Source organism: Triticum dicoccoides, chromosome 4B (assembly GCF_002162155.2).
Source record: "Triticum dicoccoides isolate Atlit2015 ecotype Zavitan chromosome 4B, WEW_v2.0, whole genome shotgun sequence".
Classification (NCBI taxonomy): Eukaryota; Viridiplantae; Streptophyta; class Magnoliopsida; order Poales; family Poaceae; genus Triticum; species Triticum dicoccoides.
In genome coordinates, this window is record NC_041387.1 from 468,462,291 (window position 1) to 468,468,752 (window position 6,462).

Below are 6,462 nucleotides of genomic sequence, written 5' to 3' on the forward strand. Positions count from 1 at the left end.
AGCCCAGTGCTCGCCTAAGTGTTTAAAATCCTACCGGGTGGTGAACCTGCCTCTCACTCGGGGCCTAGCTGCAACCCAGTGCTCGCCTAAGTGTTTAAAATCCTATCGAGTGGTGAATCCGCCTCTCACTCGGAGGCTTAGCTGTAGCCCAGTGCTCGCCTAAGTGTTTAAAATCCTACCAGGTGGTGAACCTGCCTCTCACTCGGGGGCTTAGCTGCAGCCCGGTGCTCGCCTATAAGTGTTTAAAATCCTACCGAGTGGTGAGTCTGTCTCACACTCGGAGGCTTAGCTGCAGTTCAGCACTCGCCTAAGTACTAACATCGTTCCGACCCACAAGGACGACAAGGTGCAGGTCGACTGATTACCTTCTCCTCCGGGCTCCGGCACAAATACCACGTGCGCTTTGCAAGGACTACGAGGTCGACTATTACCTTCTCCTTCGAGTTTCGGCACAAATACAATGTGCGCTTCATCCTGGGTCGCAAGGACGCAAGACGACTAGATCTGTACTCCGGCCTGCAAGAACAAGTCCCAAGCACAAAAATATATTCCGAGCGAAAAACAATGTCGTTCGAAGACAAATGCAAACATATTCAACCGCAAATCTCAGGCATCAAGTTCAGATAACGTCCTACGGATCCAGAAGTGCTCAGGCATCAAGCCTGTTAAAGTTTATCGGTTACAAAAACCACTCGGCATTCCGAGGCGAATTTAAGGCATCAAGCATAAAAGTTTTTTACTCCTCCGGTGGAGGACTGGAAGGTGTGATGAACTCGTCCAGATCAATTCCGTCAGCAATCCGAGTGGCGGCTGCAATGAATGTCTCCATGAAGGATCGGAAGTCATGCTTCTTAGTATTGGACACCTTGAGGGACGCCAGCTTTTCCTCTCGCGCGTCTTTGCAGTGAACACGGACTAAAGACAGAGCTACGTCAGCACCGCACCTGGCAGAAGACTTCTTCCACTCTTGCACTCGTCCTGGGACTTCATTCAGTCGAGTCATCAAAGACTCGAGGTCGTTCTGAAGCGTCTCCCCTGGCCAGAGTGTCGTGTCGATTCGCGACGCTGCTGCCTTCAGTCGGGCCAGATAATCCACCACGCCAGCGATGCGAGACTCCAGTCAAAGCACATTCATGGCAGCTTCATCCTTCATTGGAGAGTTGATAGGATCCAAGCCTGTCTCCACTCGACTGGTCTCTTCCTCAAAGTTTTGGCAGAATTCTGTAAACACAAGTCAGACATGAACCAGCAGTTCCGCGACGAATCAATGGTGATAAGTCAGTCGAGTGAAAGAGGTTACCTTCAAGCATGAGGAACAGCTTCTTGGTGAGCCCTCCCAGATAAGCTTCCACATCGTTCTTCTTCCCCACCAGTTCACTTGCCTTGTCACTCACAGCAATCTTGCCGTTCTTCAGACGACTGACTTCCTTGTTGGCCGCGTCAAGAGCAGCTTTCAGGCTGACGTTCTCCTCTTCGAGCTTGCCGACTGAAGCCAGCTTCTCTTCCGCAAGCTTCGTTTTATCAGATGCAGCCTTCTGCGCTTCAGCAAGTTCCTGGTCCTTCTTGATCAGAGCCGCCTTCGTTTTCTCTGCAAAATGGCAAGGAGGTCAGAATCAATAACGGGCAGAAAGATAAAAACAATCGTCAGGTTCTCACCAATCGTACTTGTTGCCTCGTCCTTCGCCTTCTGAAAGTTCTCCTGGACAAGTTTTAAGTCGAGGTCGAGTTGTATGTGTTTCTTCTCCAACTCAGTATAACGGGCCACGAGCTCGCAAGATTTCTGGAAAGAAACAGTCGACAGACATTAAAGAGAGGTTACTTCCGAGTGACTAAGAGAAAAACAGTAACGTTTCTAAGACTACAGTCGAATCAAAATATTCAACAGTAGTCTCGGGGACTACACCTAGTGGGTGCACTCAGCGTGCCCCCACTAGTTCTACCGACTCGATCCGATCAGCCGACCAAGAGGAACAAAGAGATTACGGTCTCATCATAGTCTAAAAAAAGAGAGAGAGTTCTTCAGACTATAGTCGACTGCCCGCAGTCCACCATAGTCTCGGGGACTACACCCAGTGGGTGCACTCAGCGTGCCCCCACAGGTCCTAATGTTCCACTCGACTTGGTCCGACCAGACCGAGTGAAGAAATTTCAACTATAAAGACTACAGTCGACTGCCCGCAGTCCACCATAGTCTCGGGGACTACACCCAGTGGGTGCACTCAGCGTGCCCCCACGGGTCCTAATGTTCCACTCGACTTGGTCCGACCAGACCGAGTGAAGAAATTTCAACTATAAAGACTACAGTCGACTGCTCGCAGTCCACCATAGTCTCGGAGACTACACCCAGTGGGTGCACTCAGCGTGCCCCCACTAATTCTACAAACCCAATCGACACACCCAGTGGGTGTACAGACACAAAGATTTCTGGAACGAAAATCTTCAGATAACATATCCTAACAGAACAGGCGGTTGTCAACTAACCTGGACATTGCTCTGAAGGGTTGAGCTTGCATTGTAAGCCGCTTGGCTGGCTTCCCGGATCGCCTTCACTTGCTCCATCATAATCCCCGCCTGGCGTATAGCCTCCTTGGCAGCGCCCGCCTGGTCCTCTGGGACGTGGTGTGTGGCGAAAAGGGAGGGCGGTTCGGCAGTCGACGACGAAGGCCTGACGCTCGTCAGCGGCACGACAAAGGTCACAGAATGTCGAGCGACGTCGCCACCCTCTTGAACTGGCACCTCAGGTGCTGACGCAGTCCGAGTGGCCCTGCCAGCCGGGTCCTTTCTGCTCTTCCTCGCCTTTAGAGGCACCTCGTCATCATCGTCAAGGAGATCAATGACGTGGCGAGGAGCTGCAAGATAAATCCAGAGTTGGAACACAAAGATCCAGTCGACCAAAGTGAAAACTACAAGAGGACGTACCAGGTTTGGAGGTAACAGCGTCTTCCATTTCTTGGTCGCCATCCTTGGCGGAGGTCTCAGAGGTAGCAGCGCTGCAGATTTCAGAAATCAGTCGGTTAGTCGATGAGTCGACCGGAAGTTCACTTGAGCTGAACAAAGAAACTCAAATCCTGCTGTTACCCGGAGATGGTGGGAATGGCCATTTTCATTTTGGGCAAGGCCTTCGGCGGCTTGGACGACTCTGCCCGCGGATGCTTCGGCGCTTTTTCAGTCGGCACCGGAGAGGCCGTCCGAGAGCGCTTTGTCGACGGCACAACGGGCGCGACCGCTTTACCGCGCTCCCTCGCGGGGTCGTGGGCGAGCTTGGATCGCCTCTCCGTGCGAGGAGGATCGACCTCCATTTCCTCCTCCTCCTCGCTAGAACCGTCTTCATCCTCTTCCCCCTCGTCGTCAGATTTCCACTCCCCCTCCTCGCTTTCGCCTCCACTCGCCTCCCCCTCCTCGGCTTGTTCCTGCGCCCCGTTGGGCATCGAGTACATTTCAGTCGTGACCTAGAAGATAACAAATAAGACAAAAGTCAGTCAGTTGATTTCAAACAGACAGAATGGAAAGAAAAATAGAATCGCAGTCGGAAATGCAGTGTTGGACCTTGTCAACTTCATATGATTGGTCAAGTGGAACGACCCTCCTGGATCCTCGTGGGTTGTCCTTGTTCCCCGTAATGCTTCCCATCCACCACTCCAGCGTGACGCCATCGATCTCCTCCGGGTGGATCCGAGTGGTGTCCTCAGTTCCAGAATACATCCACATAGGATGGTCTCGGAATTGGAGCGGCTGGATGCGCCGCCGGAGGAAGACCTCCAGGAGGTCCATACCGGTCACCCCGTCGCGGATGATCTGCACGACGCGCTTGACCAGCACCTTCACCTGCGCCTTCTCCTTCGGGACCACCTTCAAAGAGGAGGGCTTCCTCACTCGTTCCATGGAAAAGGGAGGGAGCCCGGTCGACTGCCCTGGCATCGGCTGGTCCTTGCAATAAAACCAAGTCGACTGCTACCCTCGGACGGAGTCAGGCAAAACCATGGTCGGAAAAGAACTTTTCCCCTCAACTGGATCCCAAGGCCCCCGCACATTTGAATCACATGTGTCCTCTCCTCATTCGGATTGGCTTTCTTCACCGTCTGGGAGCGACAGGTGAAGATGTGCTTAAAGAGGCCCCAGCGAGGCCAGCAACCCAAGAAGCATTCACACAGAGACACGTAGGCGGCGAGATACACTATGGAGTTGGGTGTGAAGTGGTGGAGTTGCGCCCCAAAGAAATTCAGAAACCCCCGAAAGAAAGGGTGGGGCGGCAAAGAAAACCCACGGTCGACGTGGGTGGCCAGAAGAACACACTCACCCTCCTGAGGCTGCGGCTCTGACTCTCTCCCCGGGAGCCGCCCCGATCCATGGGGGATCAGCCCTCCATCGGCCAGGTCGTCGAGATCCGCCTGAGTGATTGTCGAGCGGATCCAATCGCCCTGGATCCAGCCCGGCGGCAAGCCGGTCCTCGATGAGGAGCCGCTCCGACTGGTTCCCCTCCCCTTTGCCTTCGCCGTCGCTTTCTTCGCCCGCTCCAGAGCCGTCGTCTTCTCCTTCACCATCGTCACCGGCGAGGCACGCGCGAGGCAGCGGCGTTGAGGCAGAAGCTAGCGCGGCGGAGAAATCTGGAGAAGAGGAAGGAATGAGGGCACACTGTTGAAAAACCCCCGTCCGGCGCTTTATATAAGGCTGCTTCCGAGTGGCTGACATATGGGCCCGGACGATCCTGTCAAATCCCGCAACAATCGCGCGCGCGATACGTGGCGAAAAAGGTGGCGCGGAGATCGAGGCGTCCCTGCCTTATCCCGTCCGATTGCTGCGGCCTCGCCCCGTCCCGCGCGCTTCCCAAAATTCGAATCCCGCAGAATCCGCGGGTTGCAGAACGACTCGTCAGACAGAAGATCCCCTTGTTCTGACACTCGGAGCTCCCCAAGCGAAAAACTTCACTCAACAGATATAAAGAATGGATCAAGGCGACTGAAAAAGAAGTTGATGCCGTCACCTAATGATTCGTTGATCCAAGACAAGACATACTCATAGCACGAGAGATGGGCCGGAAGGACTCTCAACTCCTTCCCCACTCAAACCTCGATCCATTCGGGGGCTAATGATGAAGCTATGTACCTAGGGTAGGGTCATGGACTTGTCTAAGCTACCCTACCCCAGGACATCTCTAGAAGAAACTACCTGTCAGTCGACTTTAAGGTAATCCACTCGACGGACTCGAGGACACTCGACCATGAAGCTAACCACTCGACGGGCAGGAGATCTAAAGTCACTCTACGTGTAACGGTCTGTCATAAGTAGCCTTTATGGTCTTCATCACACTTTATGAGGGTGTTACCAGTAACCCCCTGACTTAATGTACTTTAAACCCTGCATAACTGAGGGCCGGAGGGGTCTGACGAACTCTATATAAGCCACCCCCCTCCTCAGTGTAAAGGGTTCGCACCCCTGTAACTCACACGCATATAATCCAGTCGACCGCCTCCGGGCACCGAGACGTAGGGCTGTTACTTCCTCCGAGAAGGGCCTGAACTCGTAAAACTCTTGCGTGTACAACTACTCCATAGCTAGGATCATGGCTCTCCTTTAGTACCCCCCTACACTACTGTCAGACTTAGAAACACGACAAGCGTCGCCGCCGCCCAACAGAGTTAGGGCTTTCGCCCGGGAAACCTAGGGGAAGGTGAAGTGAGGAGATCAGTCCATACTGACGCCTCCAAGGAGGGAAACGACGCCCTCAGGCGTCGCCGTCGGCGCGGCCGGTCATGGCCGGCCAGGGATTTCGCCCGAACTAGATCTCCGCCACCAGCAGCACCTCCTGTACAGAAACGGCGACCAAGAGGAAGCGCGGCCCAACCAGGCTGGCCCGCACGCCGAACAGGGGAGGAAGGGACGCGCCAGATCGCGCACACCGACCGCCGCAGAAGCCACCGCCGGCTGCCAACGACCATCGGATCCCGCCGCCCGCGTGGCCGGGACACCGGATCCACCACTCGCACGGCTGTTAGCCGCCCGTGCCTTGCCAATGAAGCCGCCGCTCCAGATCCGGAATTCCCCACATAGGACCAGGGCAACCGAGGCCCCGCCGCCACCCTCCTTGGCGCCCCGGGCTTGCCTGACGGCTGCCTCAGGCGGCGGCGAGGGAGGGAGGAGGGGAGGGGGTGAGGAGAAGGGGCGGCTAGGGTTGGGAGGAGGCGGCGGCGGCTAGGCTAGGGCCGTCCGGTGAAGAGTGTACATCTAGAAATTTTAGGACAAATTATGGAGTTGAGTAAAAATGCATTGGAAAAGTGCAAGCCACCATCTCTCTCCTCTTTAATTACCCAACCCCCAATAAGCTAAGTGCATGTAGAAATTAAGAAGATCATGTGTAGATGGCAATTGGTTTTGATTATCGTGTGATGAGAGAGAAGTATTTTCCCACTTAAAAGTGCATTGGAAAGATAGAAGTACACTCTTTTGTGGACAAATTTTGAAACT